Here is a 23281-nt window from a genome sequence, read left to right as displayed (position 1 = left end):
ATGCAAGAGGGAAGAGATACAGGGATATGTGTATATGTATAACTGATTCACTTTGTTATAAAGCAGAAACTAACACACCATTGTAAAGCAATTATACTCCAATAAAGATGTTAAAAAAAAAAAGAAAGAAAATACCGAACCACTGCTCCTAGAAGAAATAAAGGGTTAGGTTTCTGCAAGCCTCTGATCACAACACTTTCATCAACTGATCAGTATATCACCTTGTTTTATGTGTGTTTCTGTTTAGAGATATCTTACATAATATATATTGTTGATTCATTAACACTGGACTTGTTTCCAATGGCACTCATGCTTAAACAAAGCTTCTCTAACACATGTATTTTCTGCATAAAACACATCACAGCCTTCTTGAGCTTAAGAATACTAAATAGCACTTTAGCACTACACTTGGAGGTTATTTTAAACTATGTAATTACCAACAAAAAGCACAAAAGTGCAAAAAAGAGCATGGAGTTAAATAGACTGTGAAAAGTACACAACAATAGGAGAGATGAAACAGGAAGGTGAAGTGTCTCTTTGTTCAATCTCAGTTACAAATATGCATGATGAGAGACTCAATTTTTTCAAATTTTTTCCATTCTGTTCATATCCACAAATGACTGTAAAAATTCCTCAAGTACTGATGTTGGTGAGCAAGTAAGTTTGCAAATATAGAGACCAGGAATAATGAGGACTTACTGAGTCCCTATGCCTGATGAATCCCTCAAACTAAATGCTGTGAGAGTCAGAGGAGAGCAGACACACTGGGAGTGGGGTAGCCAAGGAAAACACCAGAGGGGTGGGGAGAGGACTAGAGAGGGGTTCTAAAGAACTGATAGGATCTCAGAGGACAAAACAGGATATTCAAGTTGATTCTTCCATTTTTCCTCATTCTCTAATACAGTAAGATGATGTTCTCTTTCTCCTCAAAATCTTTGTTTTAAGGGTCTTGCTACCTTCATACAAAGAAGTAAGAGTAACTATGGCAGGGCCAGTGGAGGATGAAGTTTAGAACACCTTTCCTCTCTTTTATATTATACAATTAACAGAGCAATATATATTCCCCTTAACTTCAAACACAGCGGAGGACCATAGAATAATCTTCAAGGTAACAACAGACATGTTTAGCTGGTAAGCTGAACTTCTGGGATGGAGTGGTGGAGTGCAGCCTCATGGTTATTGTCTGAGAGTAAAACAACAAAAGGGTGAGTATTTGGTACTTCAGAAAGCTCCTGGATAGTTTGGGATGGATCATAAGCTGCAATAGAGGGGCCCTACAAACCTCATTCATGAGTTAAAAATCAGAGCCATGCACACAATCATTTTCCAAAAATTAACTTAGATCATATTAACTACTAGAAGGCCCCCATAAGTTATCAATATCAAACTTATAATTGAATCATTTGACCAAAAGCCTATTCTCTTATGAAGACCCCTGTCATTGGGGTACTACTAAAGAACTATCACCAGCTCATCACACTGGATACTAAAACCCTAGCAGTACTGAGTGAAATCATGATAATTCCAGGGTCAGCTACCCAGATTGATGACTGCTCAGACTCTTCCACAGTCCTCCTCCCCCACCAAGACAAAGAGAGGGAAGAGAAGAGACTGTAATGTTAGCATCAGTCACATGTATTACTTAAAAGCTGCTTTTATAAGAATTTAATGGGACTAAAATTAGAAACTGAAAGTAGGAGTTAGAAGCCATCAACCAATGTTGATTTACCTAACTACTTCCTTCCCTGCCATCTCCTTCCCTCCTCTTTTCCTCTCTAATCTTTATACTAAATAAATAAACAGCAACACTTCACTAGAAGATGTAGAAAACCCATCCTTGTAAAATATCTCTACCACCCTGATTATTCAGGGTTAAGCTACCTAAAATGTGTATCTCTAAAATAATCACTTAGCTTAAATGTTCTATATGCTTGAATAGAGTTTTAACATAATTCTGGAGTACCTATTAAGAAGATATCAATATTTCAAATTAATTTATGATATAATACACATTTCAGAACATAAATGTATCTGGAGGAATAAATGAATTAGAAGAGCATTAAAGTTTCAAAAATTTTTTTAATAGTTAATAAAAGTATTATGAAGCCACAATTTAGAAAATATTTTAAGTGTGTTACTTGCTCCCAAACACAGAGATATATTTAATAGAAAAGAATGAAGTCCAGGAATAGACCTAAGTGTACATAATTTAGTATGTGACAAACAGGTAATCACAAATGGTTTTATTTCAATAGATAACTGCTTGGAAAAATAAATGAAATTCTTACCATATATCATATGCTAAAATAGATCAGCTCAGTTGCAAAACTAAATACAAAGAAGGAAATTACTGGAAGAAATTTTAGGCCTACGCAAGAGAGACGGCACCCATTTGTACCCACATGGCTGACCATATAACTCAGAAAATCCTTCCCACTGCAAAACATCGAAAATGATATATATAACATGGGAGTGGTGAAGGAAGGAGTCTCAAGACCAGTGTTAAAAACACGCACTAAAGTCACAGCTTCAGTGAAGACATCATCTTGGGTTTTAATGGCCTCAGAGGGATCAAAGTGAAGGCCCAAGGTGGGATATAGGACTGAGGTTCCTCTAAAATGGGGGGGAGACTGGTCAGTGTGATTAGGTCATCTGTGTTTGCTAATTGGCGGTAAGTGAAGTTAGGCTCCTGCCCTCCCACAGAGACTGGTAGGTAGTAGGCACTGTCTTCCTTGATGGTTACATTTAAAGGTATGGATGTATGGATCCCAGGTCCTTGCGAAAGACAGTCCTGGGTTGTGCAGCTGGCAAGAGGCTGGGAGAACATCTCAAAGGGACAGAGAAAATATTTAAAATTGAAAGTTCTCTAAAGAAAATCTCTAAAAAAGGGGAGGTCAGGGACCAATAGGCAGGAAGTTTGTCTAAAATTTAGTCAGCTGAGGGGAATACTGAGGCCATCTTGGTCAGGTATGATAGTATGTGTTTAACAACTGGCTCTCGGAAGAGGGGGCCTGATTTGTAGCGTCTGACAATTTAAAGAGTGTAAATATTCCCACCATGGTCAGTTTCAATTTGCCAGTGTGATGTTGCTGAGTGCAGAGCTGGGAAGACATGCCGACGGGTCTCGTGAGCTAGCAGGAGATGGCTCCAGCTCTCCACTGGCCATAGGCGTGTACTGACTCTATCTAGCTTTGCATATGGCCTGGGAAAGATGTCCATGATATATTAAGTAAAAACTAAAAGAATGTTATTCTGCTTAAAATCTAGAATATTATTCCATTTTTAATGCGTATATGTTTGAAAATTTACAAAAGCGTTTATATAAGCATGGAGAAAGGTGTAGAATACACAACAGATGGTTAACAGTTTACCCAATAGGGTGGAAGTGTGGAAGATGGTCCTTAATTTTTTTTTTTTAAGAAATCCCACTCTGCATTACTTCCCGAATTATAATGAGTATATAGTGTTTTTTAATACAAGTTACTTATGTGGTAATGTACATGAGTAACCAGAATTTGAATTCTTCCTTCCCATCCTCTTCCCCTTGTTCTCCGAGCCTAAGGGGACATCATCTCTTTGATATTAGACCTCTGTTCATTTTGGCTTTTGAAAGATGACTAAGCAAAACAAAACAAAACACAAAAAAATGAAGAACAAGCAAAAACTAATTCCCTTGAAGACTTTGGCTTAACAAAATTCGTGAACCTACATTTTGTATTTCTCAGACAGAATAAGCAAAAAAATCACTGGTTAGTTATTATTTCAGAATCTTAACATGGCTCTCAGCTCAGGACATTGCTTCACATGACAACTAATGGTAGCCCTAGCCTTCCAGGTGCTCAGGCCAAAAACCCTGGTATCATCGACTCCTCAATTTCAATCACACCCCATATGTGATCCACGAGCAAATACTGTTGGTTCTTCCTTCCAAACATATCTAAAATGCAATCTCACTTCTCACAGCCGTACACCACCAACATGGTTCAAGACACCATCATTTCTCACTGGCTGTCCTGCTTTCAATCTTAGCTTCCCTCAGTCTGTTCTCAATATAGCAGCCAGAGAGACTTTATTAATATGGAAGTCATATCATATCATTCCTCTGCTCAAAGGCCCTGATCGTTTCCCCATCTCCCTCAAAGAGGAACTCAAAGTCACTACAATGGTTTACAAGGCTCTGTGGGATCTGGCCCACCCCCTACCATAAATTCTCTGACATCAGCTCCTATATCTGTCCCAGACAGTCAAGGCACTCCATCCACATTGGCCTCCTAGATGCTCAGAAACCACTGCCAATCACATTTCCATCTTAGGAATGTTGCACTCACTATTCCATCTACCTTGTTATCCTTTTCCACCAGATATAATTACCACTTTCTCACTTCCTTCAGATCTTTATTCAAAGGTCAGTTTCTCAGAGAGGACTTCTCTAATCTCCTGATTTAAAATTGAGCACACAAACACATACTAGCCCCCTCATCTGTTTATCTCCTTTATTTTTCTCTAAAGCAATTACCACCATCCAAAATACTATATATTTTACTTAGTTACTTCTATCAGAAAATTATCCAAAACTTTTAAATAGGTAAAATTTGTTAGCAGAGGCTAACTTGTAGATTTTTGACTGGTAAAGATGCAAGTAACTTCTGGTCTAGTGGGACAGATGAAAACAAAGTTTATGGTTTATGTCCCCATTGGTCATTAACCAGTTTTGTATCTAATCCAGCAAACTTGTCCTAACATTGACTATAAATACCTAACTTCTCAAATGATCTTTAAAGTTGTTTTAATATCTTACTCGTTCCCTTATTAATGAGGTGAATATAATCTTTGACACGTGTCCATTTTATAGTTGCAAGAAAGTCATTACAAGATCCTCTTGAAAATTATACTTTAACACTTTGTTTATTGCCTGTCTCCTCACCTTAGACTATAAGCTGAATGAGGGAAGGAATTTTTGTCTGTATTACCAGTGCCCACCACCATTCCTGGCACATTGTGTGCACAAAACCCTGTAAATTGAGAATTTCACTTGCAGGAATTCTAAATAATCTTGAATATCTCTCTTCCTTCTATTGACTTTTAAACATGATACCATAAATCTCTGCTCTTCTTCTACTTCTATTGCTTTTTCCCAGTAAAGGAGTGGGAGAATAAAAAGTGTTTGTTTCTGTCATGAGACTCCCTTCTTGGTGCAGATCTGTGGTCAGATGAGGTACTTCAGTGGAATGTCTAGTGGGAGAGAAAATTAGTCCAGGAAAAGTACTAACGAATTGTATTCGTTGCATATATGAGCAGAGACAGATGACGTCAGACTAAACTGAAAGCCACTGACTGGCAAAGAGAAATCATTTTATGGTTTCCAACTCTTTGTTAATGGAAGGAATTTTTACAGGAACTCTGCCTGAGTCATTTCCAACCAAAGTTTTTCTCCTCTTCAACTAGGAAAAAAAAGAGTGAAGAAAACCATCAAGAACAAGAGGAAAGAACATTTTGGGGGTCTTATTTTTCAGGTAATTAACCTAGATCTCTGCTTTGGCAGCTTAGTTCATGCCTGCTAGAAGGAAGGACAGGAAAGGATGGATGTGGAGAGAGGAGAAGTATTCCCAAATCCATCCAGACAAGAACTTGAGCTTTTTTAAAAAAAAAAAATTTTTATTTATTTGTTTGTTTGTTTGTTTAGGCTGTGCCAGGTCTTAGTTGCGGCACAGGGGATCTTTAGTTGCGGCATGTGGGATCTAGTTCCCTGACCAGGGATCAAACCCAGGCCCAACGAATGCGGAGTCTTAGCCATTGGACCACCAGGGAAGTCCCAGAACTTGAGCTTTTAAAATGCACTAGGGGGCTTCCCTGGTGGCACAGTGGTTAAGAATCTGCCTGCCAATGCAGGGCACATGGGTTTGAGCCCTGGGCCGGGAAGATCCCACATGCTGCGGAGCTGCTGAGCTGATGCGCCACAACTACTGAGTCTGCACTCCAGAGCCCACGAGCCACAACTACTGAGCCTGTGTGCCACAACTACTGAAGCCTGTGTGCCTAGAGCCTGTGCTTCGCAACAAGAGAAGCCACCACAATAAGAAGGCCGCGCACTGCGGTGAACAGTAGCCCCTGTTCACCACAACTGGAGAAAGCCCGCACGCAGCAATGAAGACCCAATGCAGCCAAAAATATAAATAAATAAATAAATAAATAAACTTAAAATGCACTAGGAAGGGTCTTGGGGAGTACTATCCAATAGAAATATAATGTAAGCCACAAATGTGAGGCACGTGTGTAATTTAAAATTTTCCAGAAGGCACAATAGAAATAAAAGTGAAATTAATTTTAATAAGAGATTTTACCTAACTCAATATATACAAAAACATTATTCCAACATGTAGACAATATAAAAAATTAATAATGAAATATTTTTCACTCTTCTTTTTCATACTAAATCTTCAAAACCTGTATTTTACACTTACTGCATATCAAGTGTCCAACAGCCACACATGGCTACCATATTGGACTGTGGAGATCTAGAAGGAAGCTATTCCCTTTATGCAGCCCTAGACTAGTCATTTACATTTCTCCTTTTGTAATCCAGTGATATAGCCAAGGATGTTATTATCTTTATAGGGCTAGGTGAAGAGACAGAACTAAAATTTATCAAAAGGCCACAAGAGTTAACAAGAAGCACTATCTTTTATTTTTTCTTTTAGATTGCTACAAAGAATAAGGCCTTAGGCCAAACTTTTAATCAAAAATATAGCCCCCAAGCAGTTTCCTCCAAGAGCTTTCTGTTCATTTCATTCTTTTTTTTAAAACATTTTATTTTATTTTTATTTTATTTGCAAGAAACATATTTTATTTTATTTTTATTTGCAAGAAACACATTTTTAATGTTTGGATTTTTCACAGTTTATACTTTTTGTTCTTTATATATATATATTTTTTGGCCACATGGCATGCAAGATATTAGTTCCTCTACAGGGATCGAACCCACACCCCCTGCAGTGGAAGTACAGAGTCCTTCTCTTTCCTTTGTTAACATCTTTATTGGAGTATAATTGCTTTACAATGGTGTGTTAGTTTCTGCTTTATAACAAAGTGAATCAGCTATACATATACATATATCCCCATATCACCTCCCTCTTGCATCTCCCTTCCACCCTCCCTATCCCACCCTTCTAGGTGGTCACAAAGCACCGAGCTGATCTCCCTGTGCTATGTGGCTGCTTCCCACTAGCTATCTATTTTACATTTGGTAGTGTATATATGTCAATGCCACTCTCTCAGTTCATCTCAACTTACACTTCCCCCTCCCCGTGTCCTCAAGTCCATTCTCTACATCTGCATCTTTATTCCTGACCTGCCCCTAGGTTCTTCAGAACCTTTTTTTTTTTTTTGATTCCATATATATGTGTTAGGATACGGTATTTGTTTTTCTTTTTCTGACTTAGTTCACTCTGTATGACAGACTCTGGGTCCATCCACCTCACTACAAATAACTCAGTTTCGTTTCTTTTTATGGCTGAATAATATTCCATTGTATATATGTGCCAAATCTTCTTTATCCATTCATCTGTTGATGGACACTTAGGTTGCTTCCATGTCTCAACTATTGTAAATAGTGCTGCAATGAACATTGTGGTACATGACTCTCTTTGACTTATGGTTTTCTCAGGATATATGCCCAGTAGTGGGATTGCTAGGTCATATGGTAGTTCTATTTTTAGTTTTTTAAGGAACCTCCATACTGTTCTCCATAGTAGCGGTATCAATTTACATTCCCACCAACAGTGCAAGAGGGTTCCCTTTTCTCCACACCCTCTCCAGCATTTATTGTTTGTAGATTTTTTGATGATGGCCATTCTGACTGGTGTGAGGTGATACCTCATTGTAGTTTTGATTTGCATTTCTCTAATGATTAGTGATGTTGAGCATCCTTTCATGTTGGCAATCTGTATATCTTCCATGGAGAAATGTCTATTTAGGTCTTCTGCCCATTTTTGGATTGGGTTGTTTGTTTTTTTGATATTGAGCCGCATGAGCTGCTTGTAAATTCTGCAGATTAATCCTTTGTCGGTTGCTTCATTTGCAAATATTTTCTCCCATTCTGAGGGCTGTCTTTTCATCTTGTACAAAGTTACAGTAATCAAGACAGTATGGTACTGGCACAAAAACAGAAATATAGATATCAATGGAACAGGATAGAAAGCCCAGAGATAAACCCATGCACATATGGTCACCTTATTTTTGATAAAGGAGGCAAGGATATACAATGGAGAAAAGACAGTCTCTTCAATAAGTGGTGCTGGGAAAACTGGACAGCTACATGTAAAAGAAGGAAATTAGAACACTCCCTAACACCATACACAAAAATAAACTCAAAATGGATTAAAGACCTAAATGTAACGCCAGACACTATAAAAGTCTTTAGAGAAAAACATAAGCAGAACACTCTATGACAAAAATCACAGCAAGATCCTTTTTGACCCACCTCCTAGAGAAATGGAAATAAAAATTAACAAATGGGACCTAATGAAACTTAAAAGCTTCTGCACAGCAAAGGAATTCATTTCATTCTTGAAGGCAATTTTTTTCTAATGATTTAGAAGCATATGAAGGGTTAGATCTTAATATCATGTATTATACTTTGCATCTTTATGCTTCTTTATTTGGCTTCTTGTAGTCTCTATATGGACTTCCCTGGTGGCGCAGTGGTTAAGAATCCACCTGCCAGTGCAGGGGACACAGGTTCGATCCCTGGTCCGGGAAGATCCCACATGCTGTGGAGCAACTAAGCCTGTGAGCCACAACTACTGAAGCCCCCGCGCCCTAGAGCTCATGAGCCGCAACTACTGAGCCCGCGTGCTGCAACTACTGAAGCTCGTGTGCCTAGAGCCTGTGCTCCGCAACAAGAGAAGCCACCGCAATGAGAAGCCCGCGCACCGCAACCAAGAGTAGCCCCCACTTGCGGCAATGAGAGAAAGTCCACGCAGCAACAAAGACCCAACACAGCCAAAAAAAAGAAGAATCTATATAAGCCAAAATTTATTTTGTGGGTCCCCAAACTGCTCTTTTCTCAGTACCTTCATTTTAACTTAATGGTCATAATTGTTTCTAATAATTATAATTATCCTTCATATTTATATTAGTTTTTCACACATATTATCTTGTTTGATCCTCAGAGCAATCTAATGAGGTAAATCCAGTTTATGGGGGAGAGATTATGATTCCCATAGGGTTCAGGGGCTTATCAAGGTCACACAGCTTGTAAGCGGGGAAAAAAAATCAGAACTGAAACGCCTCTTGGTTCATGAAAACATGTTAAACAAAGATCTTCCTAAGGTGAATTTTCAGATGTTTTTTGTGCTGGTTTTACTTTTTTTTTTTTTTTTTTTCGGTACGTGGGCCTCTCACTGCTGTGGCCTCTCCCGTTGCAGAGCACAGGCTCCGGACGCGCAGGCTCAGCGGCCATGGCTCACGGTTCCAGCCGCTCCGCGGCACGTGGGATCCTCTGGGACCGGGGCACGAACCCGTGTCCCCTGCATCGGCAGGCAGACTCTCAACCACTGCGCCACCAGGGAAGCCCTGGTTTTACTTTTTTTAGAGACGTAAATTATTACATTATTGATACACCATTGTGAGAATTAGGCTGCAAGAGCATTTCCCATGAAGTTTTCTCGGGTTTAAGTAGTTTTGTATGCCTACCAAACAAATCACCCTTTAAGTCTCTCTGTCCACAAGTTGCCAAAGGCAAGGACTGGGAGTTATTCAGGAATGTCTAGTTTTATGTCTGGGACATAGTAAATACATCACATATCTTGATGAATGAATAAATGAATGCAAATTTGTTTCCAGCCTTTTCAAATACCTTTATATTGAGGCAATGTAAAAGGGACATGCTATAGAAATTATTTCCTTTATTTTATTGAAGAGAAAATTTATGCATAAAAAGTGTCACTCTGGGTCAGCATTGTTCAGTAGAGATGTAATCCAAGCCACATACATAATCTTAGATTTTTTAGTAACCACATTTTTAAAAACATTTTTTAAAAACAGTGAAATTAATTTAAACAACATATTTATTTGACCTAATTATATCCAAATATTATCATTTGAATATCTCATACATATTTTTTAAATTGTTAATGAGCTTTTTCCAGTAAGCGGCCTGAGGTGACCTCTAAAAATGGTTCACCATTCACTTGACCCAGAAAACCCCACAAACACGCAAATCAAGAGGTTCAAACCTTCGTGTTCACTTTAAGAACACTCGCGAAACTTCCCAGGCCATTAACGGTATGCATATCCTAAATGCCACCGAGTATCTGAAGGATGTCACTTTACAGAAGCGATGTGTGCCATTCAGTCGTTACAATGGTGGAGTTGGTAGGTGTGCCCAGGCCAAACAGTGGGGCTGGCCTCAAGAGTCGGTGGCCCAAAAAGATTGCTGAATTTTTATTGCACATGCTCGGAAATGCAGAGAGTAATGCTGAACTTAAGGGTTTAGATGTAGATTCTCTGGATATTGAGCACATCCAGGTGAACAAAGCCCCCGAGATACGGCACAGGACTTACAGAGCTCATGGTCAGATCAACCCATTCATGAGCTCTCCCTGCCACACTGAGATGATCCTTACTGAAAAAGAATAGATTGATCTTAAATCAGAAAAGGAGGTTGCACAGAAGAAAAAGATACCCCAGAAGAAACTGAAGAAACAAAAACTTATGGCCCGGGAACAAATGCCACCCCCCCAAAAAAAAATGCAAATAAAAATAAAAGTAGGAAAAAAAATTGTTAATGAGATAGTTTGCATTCTTTCATTCATATGAAGATTTGGACATTTGTATATTTAACATTTAAAACACATCTCAATTCAAACTAGCTACATTTCAGGTGCTCACCAGTTATGTGTGTCTAGTGGCTATTGCACTGCATAGTACAGTCTTGGGATGCAGCAGAGAAAGAACTTCAGCCTTCTTCTCTTCCCATTTCTCACCATCCCACAAATAGTTACTAAGCACCCACCATCTTTTACCAGAGAGAAGGAAACTATCAAATGAGGCTCTCAACCTGTCACATATTTGAGAAACACTAAATTGAAAGATTGAATATACAAATGGAACGTGTCAAACTTTACATCTCAGTAGAACTCTGACCCACAACTTCCAGCAACAACTAGCCAGGAAAGGCAAACCACAATCAGCCTGGAATGGGCAGGACTTGGCCAATGACTGACAGCTTTCCTAATTTTTGCCCCCTCTCCCAACTCAGGATCATTCAGCGAAGGCCAAATATGCTCCCCAAACCAACCATATAAGGTGACCTGATTCTAGTTTTCCTACCTGTAGCTTCAGCATGCCAACAGCCTTCAGGTTCACCTGAAGCCTTCCTTTTTTTCCCACTATAAAGCTTTCCCACTCCCCTACATCCTCTGAGTCTCTACCAAACACAAGTGATGGTGGCTGACACCCTTGCTATATAGTGAGTTCTGAATGAAGAGCCTCTGTTTATTCTCACACGGTGGTCTTCGTTTATCTCCATAAAATCTTGGATTAGTCTCTTCTTAATGACTAAAATAATCAAACTTCCTCTTTTAACTTCCCTTGTGGGTTCAGTTTTTCATTTTATTTGTAACATTCATTCATGCAATAACTATTTCCTGTGTCTTAGTAGGTGTCAGCCACTATGCTGAGTCTTTGAAAGTAAGTAGGGGACCAGAGATTCAGTCTTTTCTCTCAGGGAGCCTAGAGCTTAGCAAAAAACACATACAAATAAATGTTTAATAACATTTGTAATAAACACTACAAAGGAAATCAGTTACTCGAGGAAATATATGCACTCCCATGTTCACTGCAGTGTCATGCACAATAGTCAAGATATAGAAACAAACTAGGTGTCCATCAGTGGATGAACGGATAAAGAAAATGTGTTATATACATACAATGGAATATTATTCAGCTACAGTAAAGATGGAAGTCCTGCCATTTGTAAAAACATGGATGAACCTTGAGTATATCCTGCTAAGTGAAGTAAGCAAGACACAGAAAGAAAAATACTGCATGATCTCACTTACATGCAGAATCTAAAAACGTCGGAGCAGGGAGGTGGGAGAAATGGAGAGATGTTTGTCAAAGGGTACAAAATTACAGTTATGTAGGATGAGTGAATTCTAGAAATCTAATGTACAGCTTGGTGACTATAGTTAATAATAATACTGTAGTTTACCTGGAAACTCACTAAGAGAGTAGAAAGAACTCAGGTGCTTTCACCACACACAAAAAAGATAACCATGTGAGGAGATGGATTGATTAGCTTGACTGCAGTAATCGTTTCACGATGCATGTATATCAAAACATTATTTTGTATACCTTAAATATGTACAATTTTTAGTTTTTAAAATTTTTTTAATTTAATTTAAAAATGCACTACAAAGGAAAGTATATTATGATACCTCAACGTTTCAATTTTCGTACGGTATGAGTGCCATTTCTTCCCAAGAAAAGACTTTTATTCTGCTATTTAAACTTCAATAAATGCTTGGCAAAAGGAAAAATACTGTTTTCCCAATAGATTTGCACACTGAAGATCAGACATTTTTCCTTATTGCCCTGTTTCCTTATCCCTTTTTGCTTATTTCTCATTTTACTTCAAGTGAACACTCCTAAATGGTTTCTGGCACTCTTTCAGCAAGAGATAAAGAAAGGAGACAAAAAGTTTTCTATTAAATAAAATAACTATAGCTTACTCAAGGGTAGTTTAAATAATTGTTCTCCAATTTAATGTTTATTAATAACTATTTTATCCAGGCAAAAACTTTGCCAAGCTTTGATTGAGTTAAACCTGAAATAATTTTCATTACTGCTGAATTTCAGATAGTTCAAAACCCAGAATCCAGAAGTGTTTTCTTCTCTCCACTTGGGTACCTATTAAAATTTCACTAAAATCATTTTTAAATCTTGGAAAACTACATCAACTTAAATAAGTGTAAAATTAAAATCAATTTTAATTTTACACTTATTTGAATACTGTGTGTTTTTAAATCATTCTTTCATTAATGTATTTCACTTTATATGGATTTTCTTTGGCTAAGAAAAATAGTTAATTAAGTGGAATGTTTGGTAAAATTATGTATGAAATATTCTGAGATCTGGAGCCTAAACTAGATGCATCTAACTTAATTTACCTTCATGACAGTTTAAGCAGTTTACCTGAGAAATAACTTCAAAAAATTTCTCAATTATTAATGATATATATGTCATTATTATCTTTTTGTTGTTTATATCCTTGGACTTCTGATATCTTACTGGTCTAACATCATAAAATCCAGGCTGACTCAACTAATTTGAAGTGAATGTATAATAGCATAATTATTGACCTCACTTAATGATACGAAGTCAAGTTTACCTTTCAAAACCATTACTTAAATCATTCAGAAATTTTAACTGCATATTTTATAAAATTCTAATTGGGTTATCAAATAAAATATGAATATTCTAATAATGTATATTTATCAAAATAAAACTGTGAAAAATAAAAGCCTTTGAATTCTTCAAAATAAAATAACATCAAACATCAAGATGCTATTATTTTCAAAAGGGAGTCAGAATTCCTGGATAATTGGAATGGAAGTTACACTCCAAGCAATAACTGTCCAAAGAATCAATTTTCGCTTACATTGTACCATGTAAAAGATAAACTTTCACTCAGAGCTTGGCCACAAATTAGATACCTCTTGGTCCCTGTGAGTTTAGATAATTTTATGTCCTCTGAAAAATCACTCCATTTTTCTAAAGTAATATAACCCCTTCAACAATGAACAGAAAACAAATAAGGAATTCATCCTGCTATAACGCTTTCTTAGTTTACTGGTTCAGAGAACAATTTATACCACACCTGTGTAAATCGTTGTAAGTGCAAGGACCTCTGCAGAACAAAAAGAACATCTTTCCTGTAGTCTGGCTGGCTGTCTTGATCTCACACAATCTAAAAAGGCTTTCCTCAGCTGGGCCTGAGGAACAAATTCCTGAAGATCTTGGGTAAGTGATCACGAAGGACAGACACGAAGTATAGCGTTCATCCACTGTACGACTAGGGAAGGAACCACAGAGATCTGAAAGGGCTGCCCATAGGCAGTCTGCATACACATCCCCATCTATGCTCCCTTTTCTCTCACTCTTCTCACAAGAATAATTTTTTCAAGAATGCCTCTTCCTGGGATTTGGATCATAAATTCATGAGATACTCATATTTTCCATCAGTATGGAGTTTAGTTATTCTTTCCTCCAACTCACTTACATAATCTTCAATTAGGCTGTTTCCAAGACCCTTCAATCTTTAAGTCTCTCTTTTTTTTTTCCTGCAACATTTCTCCTAACTGCTCTTAATGAATCCTAAGCTCTCTCTTCTCTAAATTTCAGTAGTTCTTGCTGTCAGTGCCTATCATCAGACATGTACCCTATACTGTTTTGTATGCTTTTTTTCTACATGTTTTGCCTCTCATATTGGCCTGGGAACAGGGATATTTACTGTACATTTAGCTGTTATACACAAGAGACCAAAAATACTTGCAGTGGAAAAAAGTCATCCAAAAGAATGTTTCCTAAATCCAGGAAAGGGGAAAATTTTGCATGGGTTTACCCTGTAGAATTTAGACTATTAAATTCTACTATATGAATTAACTAAATTATAAAAAGTAAAAATTTTTATCATAAAGATGTGCAATGTATTTAATAAGCCCAAAAGCTCTGATCCTCTAAACAGTACCTTTTTATGAAAAAAATGTATTATCTGGAGAAGCTGATAGCTCTAATCTAAATCATATAAAGAAACTTGGTCATTTGGACTATTTGAAATTTTCAAAAGGCATTACAAAAAGTCCAAGATCTTGTCATATTTGCCTCTTAAATGTGTTGAGCTCTTCTTAAATAGGAGTTGTTACTATGAGAGACTTAACCAAAAAAAAAACAAAAAAAATCAGAACATCCTAAGGAAGATGAGGAAAATAAATACACCATCAAACAGCATGAGGCTCAATGAAAATGATCACCCACATCTCTGCGTCTCCCTGCCGCTCGCTTAGAACGCTTAGGGAATTTGAGCAGCTCAATCAAGCCTACTCAGCACTGCATCACCAAAGCACAGAATAAGACCTGGAACAAGCAGCATTTTTTGTCACACATCTTGCTTTAGCCAAACCTACTCAAAGCAGTTTCCTTTTTAGCAAAATGAACTAACACACCTCCCCCCAATTTTTTTTCCAGTGATCAGCACAGCTGGAAATAGCAACATTCTGAGCAGACTCTGGCCCTTGGTGTGAGCCTGCATAAGCTGTTTTACCTCAGCTTGCTCATGTGGAAAATGAAAATATTGTATAATAATATCTCATAGAGTCACTGCAGGGAGTAACTAAAGAACTGATCATATAAGCAAAATACGTTTTATAAACTAAAACCCATCATTTACCTCTCACCTGTGAAGCCTGTCCAACACACTCATACAGCTTATTGTCACCTACCAGTTAGTCTTACCATAGACATCATCCCAGTTACTTTCCTAGCAATTATATCTACCTCCTTTCATTCACTTCCAACCTGGGAATGGAAGCCCCTTCAGCTATCAGAGGTAGGTGATCCAGTCAGTCCTTTCTGCAGCAGCCATAAAAGCTGGGGCACAGACATGCATACAAGTTCCTTCCACGGAGAAACTGGTGACTTGGCGCAGGTAGGAAGGAGCAGGTGGCAGAGGTGTCCTCCAGCTTCTCTGGGCTCTAGGGAGGATTACAGCCAGCCTCTAGCGCCTGCTCAATTAGACGGCTGGCCCTCAGGCAGCAGCTTTTAAAGTACGCAGATAAATCTCTTTGAGGGCAAGACTGGCAGAAGGGCTATTTTGCCCTCTCCCTCTGCACTGAACGCTGGGGTGATAGCCTTGGTGAGTGTTCACTCACCCTTTAAGAATTGCTTCTCAGCCGCATAGCACAGGGAGATGAGCTGGGTGCTTTGTGTCCAACTAGAGGGGTGGGATAGGGAGAATGGGAGGGAGACGCAAAAGGGCGGAGATATGGGGATATATGTACACGTATAGCTGATTCACTTTGTTATACAGCAGAAACTAACACACCATTGTAAAGCAATTATACACCAATAAAGGTGTTAAAAAATGTCAGATAAAGACAAAAAAAAAAAGAATTGCTTCTTATTTTGCTATAGTCTTGTGAGTCTTGTGAAAACAAGTCCCACTGGCTTTCAGAGCTAGATGTTTTGGGAGCCTGACCCTCCCTGGGAGTCTCAAATGTTGGGGTGGTAGACGTGGGGCTCAAACCCTTTTCTCTTTAAGGAAAAGCTAAGAGTTGGGGCTTCCCTCCCCCTTGTATGGTGCTGTGTCAGGGGTGGGGTTTATGGTGACAGTGTGTCTCAGCCTTTCCTGCCTGTTTTGATGTGGATGTTTCCTCATTCGTCTGATGAGTAGGAGTCCTTCAGCCAGTTTCTGGATCCTTTTCAAAGGGAAAATGCTCCACATGTGGCTGTGCGTTTGGTGTGCACGTGGGAGGAGGGGAGCTCAGGAGCCTCCTACGTCACCACCTTGGTCAACTCCTCTTGACTTGGTTTGTGGGTTTTTTGAAAGAATACCACAGAGGAAAAGTACCCTTCTCATCACAGCATGCCAGGGGTACCTGATACCACGTGACATCACTAGGGATATTAACCTCAAGGCTTAAGTAGTGTCTGGCAAGTTCTTCCCTGTAAATTTACTGTTTTTCCCTCTAGTCTTTGGAAGCGTGAGTCTTACATCATTCAGACGCAGGCGGATTTAAAATATGACAGAGAAAAATAAAGGAGGAACAACCAGAGAGACAGAAAGAAAACCCTGAAAGAGTATTACCAATGTAGCCAAGAAAGATGGAAGCATTTCAGGAACAAGTCCATGGTGAGCAACGTCAAATGCCGCAGGAAGTAAAGTAAGGTAATTACTGAAAAGTGCCAAATGAAAGGTTGTGTTGACTTTAATAAGAGTAATGTTAATTGTTTGATGGAGCAAAAGAAGAATGCCATGGGCTGGGCTAATTACAGAACGCGGATGTAGAGTGTAAATGACATACTCTGGAAACTTACTGTGAAGGAAGTATGTGGAAAGGGTGGTGGTTAGGGAGACAGTCACAGGGTCAGAGGAAGATATTGAGGGGTTTTATGTATATATACGTATTTTTTTAACGTGGAAGAGACTTGAGAAAATGTGTGTGCTGAAGGGAATGAGACATTTGAGAAAGAGAGGAAGAGGGGGGTAGGGCTTAAGGATCTAGGCAACTTGGCTGGTAGAATAAATACACATGGGGGGATGTCAATATCTGTCGCGAGATGAAGCTAAGTTAGTCTTTACTGAGCAGTAATGTCTGAACTATTACTGATTGGTTTGTCAAGAAGGCTTAGAGCTTTAATGAGACAGAGACTACCAGCTCAGAAGGCAGGTCTCTCAAAAATACTAATAATATATAATTATTATTATAATTATAATATTGATATTATTTCTTAGATGTCTCCAAATCACCAAGAAGATGTTCTTCCAGATTTTTAGTTGACATTCTGAAGATATTAAGTAATTAAAAAGGAAAAAATATTAAGTTTATGGTGGAGAATCCTGGCAAGCACTGCCTTAGCCAAGTGATCAAGGTTAACATTTCCAGATAGCAATAAAAAATCAGTGTTCACCATGATATGACAAACTGAGAAGGGCACGTCGTTTCTGAGTTATCCTTCCCCAAAAATGTATAACCTTAGTCTAATCATGAGAAAACAGACAAATTCAAACTGAGGAACATGCTACAAAACAACTGACTAGTATTCTTTCAAATTCTCTCTGAAGTACCTAGATTACAGTATCGGATGCACATTTCCTGAGTTGTATTACAGATGCTAAAACCACCACCAAATGTAAGAAATTAACTACTTGATGATCGTGAGCACGTAGCCCCTATACCTACTGGCACCTAAAGAATTGATAATATTCACCCTTGTGACACCACCCTATTACCTCACCATCAACCAATCAGGGAATGGTGCATGAGCTGATCACATACCCTGGGATGCCCCTCCCTCACCTTGCCTTTAAAAATGATTTGCTGAATGAGACCCATGGGGAGTTCAGGTGCTTTAAGCACTAGCTGTCCTGGACTCCTTGCTTGGTGCGCTGCACTTTGCTTCGCCACAACCCAGTGTCAGTAGAGCGGCTTTACCGCATGAGAGCCAGCGGACTCAAACTTGGTTCAGTAACAATGAGAGACAAGGAAAACTGAGGAACTATCACAGACCAAGGCAATATAAGAACTGAAGACAATGTGGGATCCCAGATTGGATTCTGGAGCGGACAAGGAACGTTAGTAGAAAAACTGGTGAAACTGTATAAAGTTCTGTTCTATAATCAATAGTATTATTAATTAACCAAGGTTAATTTCTTAGTTTAGATAAATGTTTTATGGTTAGGTAAGGTGAACATAAGCAAAAGTTGGTTAAAGGGCATGTGGGAACTCATTTTTGCAACTCTAAATCTAAAATTATCTCTTAAGGAAAGAAAAAAAGAAGAAACACTACAAGTAAAGTTCCACTCTTCCCTCTGCAATCCCACTCCTCTTCCTCTTTTCTCCCAAAATTTTCTAAGTAAAATTCATCATTCTTATCTTAGCCTTCAGAAGGCCCATTTTATCTTGGCCCCAACTTCATCTCTAACTTCCCTCTAACTTTCTCTGGATTAAAGAGCATTGGAGAGCGGCAGGCTCTCCAATGCTCTTTAATCCAGAGAAACAAAAACACTGCATATTTCCTAAATGTTTCAATGTATATCATGTCTCTGCACCTTCAATCATACTGTTCCTTTTGCACAGAATGCCCTTCCATGCCTATATCCACCAAATACCTACTAAAATTTCAAAATGGCCCAAGTGCCTTCCCACCTCATTAGAGATTTCCTTACTCTGCGTTCTCAGAGCAGTCTGTGTATTCTAATATCATAGCACGTATCACACTGCATGTCACACTATCAGTATGGATTTATTTGTCTGTCTTCTCTACTAGATCATCAGCTTCCTCAGAGTTAGAGTTCACGTTTGACTGAAAGGTCCTAGAAATTTTTAAGACACTCAATAAATGTTTGATGAAATGAATAAATGAATCGATGGTCCAGCCAACAAAGCCAGATTGAATTTGAGTATCTGACATTACATAAACATATTTGTAAGTGGCAACAATAACCTTAGCCTCCTACTTATGTTTGATCAAAGTGAGGACAGTTTTTAATCTCTTTTCAAACCACGAATTACACTATGAAATTTAAGCAAACCTCAAGGATTTACCCAGTCCAATCAGAGGGAAAAAAGAGCATAAAACACCAGAAAATATTTCCAAATACATAAGGTAGACAAATGGTTAATATCCTAAAGAATAAAGAGTTAGACTGTGGTTTCCTTGAGGGTAGGGGCTAGCACATAGAAGGTATTGGTGTGAATATAAATTGATACAAGTTTTCTGGAAAATCACTTGAACTAATAGATCAAAAGTCTTTTTTAAATGTGCATAATCGTGACCCAGCAATTCAATTTCTAGGTATTTTTCCTAAGGAAATATTTGGACAATTAGGCAAAGACATATGTAGGAGGCAACATTTATGCTAGCAAATATTTGGAAAACATTCCAGGTATTCACTAGTAGGGACTGGTTAAGTAAGTTATGACACATCAATTAATTTGTTAGTAGTCAACCATTAAAAATCATGTTATGGGGGTGCTTCCCTGGTGGCGCAGTGGTTGAGAGTCCGTCTGCCGATGCAGGGGACACGGGTTCGTGCCCCGGTCCGGGAAGATCCCACATGCCGCGGAGCGGCTGGGCCCGTGAGCCATGGCCGCTGAGCCTGCGCGTCCGGAGCCTGTGCTCCGCAACGGGAGAGGCCACAACAGTGAGAGGCCCGCGTACCGAAAAAAAAAAAAAATCATGTTATGCATCTGTATTTATTAAGATGGAAAGCTATCAAGACTGTATGAACTGAAAAACAAATGAGGTGGTTTTTTAATCCCAATTTTACTTTTTATATTTTTAATACCTGTATGTATTTATGTGTATATTTATATGTATGTATATGTTTACATATATGTGTGTGTGTGAGTAGCATATTTACACACATATCTATATGCTCAGATTTCCTGATCATTATCTTCCCTTGCTTCTGGAAGAAACATAGCTGACCACCGTGTGGTCTCACTCCATTCTGCATCCCATAGTCTGCTCCCATCCCACCTTCAGAGGAAGACAAACACAACTATTCTCCTTGGAGTCTGGGGTTGACCTGTCATGTTTCACAAACCCCCGAGAAGGCAATGAAAGCAGCAATGATAACCCAAGCAGTCTCCAAAGAAATATAACTTGCTCACCCAATGCATGCTGAATGGGGGGATGAGCAAGCCAGACAGAGGAGACTAAAGCCTCCACTGTCATCCTGTAATTGATTTTACCTAAATGTATACTTCTTCCAAAATACGCTGCAAATCAATGGAAAACTTTTGTAATACATGAGCAATGTATTTTATAGACAGTTTGGGGAAAACAGGTTGAATTTACTATGTACTATCATACACATGAAGGCCTTTGAGCCTCACAAGCCAGTGACGTAGGGAGGAAAGGGATGCCCTTTTTTCATTTGAGGAAACAGGTTCACAGAAGTTATGCTGTTCACACAAGACCTCTCAATGAGTGAGCGGTAAAGCCTGGATTCAAACTCAGACTTTCTGATTCCCATTTGTGAGCCCTTCCAGGCACAAAAGGGCATCCTAAACTGGCCTGATTTTAAGAATCCCCTGAGAAGCCTAGAAAAAAATTCTGAATTCCAGACCAGCCTTCTCCCTGATGATTCTGATTCCGCGGGTCTATCTGAGATGGAGCCTGGAAATTTGTATCTTTTTAGAAACCTCACCAGGTGATTTTTATGATTGGGTCAGTTTGAGAAATGCTGACTAACACTATTGCATATATCCCTTATAAAGAGAAATATTTGTTCTCAGTCACTACTGTGTTTTCAGATATTAAGATTAACCAAGACAAGGGCAGGGCTTCTGCCTGGGGACAGGCCTATTCTATTCCAAACGTGGTGCACCTTGGACCTTTTTTGGCACGTACATTTGGTTATCTCTGTTTGGTTGTCCTCACCATAGGCAGCAGAAACCACACCTTTGGCCTGACAGCTTTCCTTCCTCAGCTGACCTCACCTCCCCTATCTATGGTTGAGTCTACTTTATGCAGTGGCCTTATTTTCTGGTCTGTTCCATCTCTCCCTGGACCCTAGTGCATGAATCTCCCTCACAACCTCCTCCTCAGAGGCTGACCCACAAGCTGACTCAGCTTCCTGTCCAAATCAGCAGCAGTTCAGCCACTGAGCAGTGTCTACTTGCCAGCAGAGAAGCTTCCAGAAACGCAGCTTCTTCCAACCGATGTTCCACGATCCTCACCACACACTGATTTACCACTTCCTTTCCTCTAAAGAAATGAGGCTGCTGACAGGACTGCTCGCTGTGCGTGACTGGCTGAAAGGGCTAATGGGAGGCCAGTAACCCTCAGAACAAAAGACCCTTTCACAGCTCTGATGCAGCCCACCCAACTAGAGTGCTGAGGGGCGCAGCTGTCACTGCTCCGGTGGGGTGGGTCCGTCTGCAGTTGTTTCCCAGCAGTCCTTGGCTGGGCTGTGTTATGACAAAGCTGTTCTCCAAGCCCATCCTCAAGGCTCTGCCATTGTGTAAGTCATATTCAGCTGTCTTACTCAAATTTGAGTAACACATGAGAGGTAGAGATTAAGTGTTTTGGGCGTTATAAGAAGTGAGTGATGACTCTAGCCAAGAATTTAGAAAAGCTTTCTGGACTGCAGTGCACTTGATCCGGACCTTAAATTCTGAGTTGGATTTGGACATGTGATAATGTCTAGAAGGACATATGAATGGAGGAAGAAAGCATAAGCAATCATGGAGAAAAAAAAGTGGGGGGCAGGGGGAGGGTGATGAGTTTTTATTATTCTTGTGACTCCAAAAATTGTCTTAGCTAGTTGGTTTTTCATACAGTCTGATAGGCTGTAATTCTTTTTGGAAGTCCAAACTTGTGAGGAACTTTAAAAAAAAAACTAGATTAATCAAGGAAAGAGAGGAACTAATAGTTATAGAATACCTTCTATGTGACAGGCATCCTAAATGATCTCATTAAATCCTCAAAACAATACCTGGGAGGGGGGTATTACACCCACCCACCCATTTCACAGATGAGAAAAATGAGGCTTAAGAAATTAAATAAACTTGTCCAAGGTTACATTGCTTACAGGAAAAGAAATCAGAGCAGGTATTCAAACTGAAGTTTGATTGCCCCTAAATCCCACATGGTTATCTACTAGACCATACTCTTCCTTAGGATGATGTAAAGAGGGTCATAGCATTATTGTAGGGCATTCCTCAGCCAAGATCTGTGTACCTGGGGTCTGAAGGTACAGGTAACAGAGTTCCTGTTACAAGAGGTGATTTAATTTCAGTAATACAACATCATCCACCACATTAAATTAATCATATTAAATTGGATTTTGTTGGTTTTAACGTATTGTTTTTACTTAATTTGTAAATTTATTTTGGTCTTATATTTGTTTAATAGCTAAGAGTATATAATTAGTGTTATATTTATACATTTTTATATAATTTTTAAAGGATTCACTCCATTTACAATTATTACAAAATACTGGCTATTTTCCCCATGTTGTATACATCCTTGTATATTTGTACATTTCAAGTAACATTACAATAAAAATATTTTTTCAACATTCAAAGGATTGGAATTTTTTTCCATTAAAAAGGCTCCATGTATTTCTCAATTCTGAGAAAGACCGTATTAACACATTGTTCAAGCATAACTGTTAGCCATAACATAGACTTTTTTCATGTTGACAAGTCTGTGGAGAAACAATATGACTGCATGATGCAAGAGCTGAGATTTTTCTACAACTTCATCTTATTCTTTTGCACCAGGGCACAAAACAAAACCCAGGATGGTGTGTCATATGAAATTGTGAGTATTCCATTCATGTTCTGTTGAACTGAAGTCAAAACTAATTGGGGGGAATTCCCTGGCAGTCCAGTGGTTAGGACTCCGTGCTTCCACTGCACGGGGCACAGGTTTGATCCCTGGAACTAAGATCCTGCATGCCGTGTGGCACGGCCAAAAAATAAAATAAAATAAAATAATCCCTTAAAAAAAAAAAAAACCCAATTGGGGAAGAAACTCTTTTTTA

The 23281-nt window shown here is 38.8% G+C and overlaps 1 protein-coding gene and 1 pseudogene across 1 annotated transcript in view; one reads left to right on the top strand and one right to left on the bottom strand.

Moving 5' to 3' along the window:
- LOC141276208 (uncharacterized) overlaps positions 1-23281 on the bottom strand; it is a 95499-nt gene that overhangs the window by 36871 nt on the left and 35347 nt on the right. The window lies entirely within an intron of this gene.
- Positions 10175-10818, top strand: LOC101324293 (large ribosomal subunit protein uL22 pseudogene; annotated as a pseudogene).

Source organism: Tursiops truncatus, chromosome 13, assembly GCF_011762595.2.
Source record: "Tursiops truncatus isolate mTurTru1 chromosome 13, mTurTru1.mat.Y, whole genome shotgun sequence".
Classification (NCBI taxonomy): domain Eukaryota; kingdom Metazoa; phylum Chordata; class Mammalia; order Artiodactyla; family Delphinidae; genus Tursiops; species Tursiops truncatus.
Note: the sequence above shows the minus strand (reverse complement) of the source record. Positions and strands in the feature narration are given on the sequence as shown.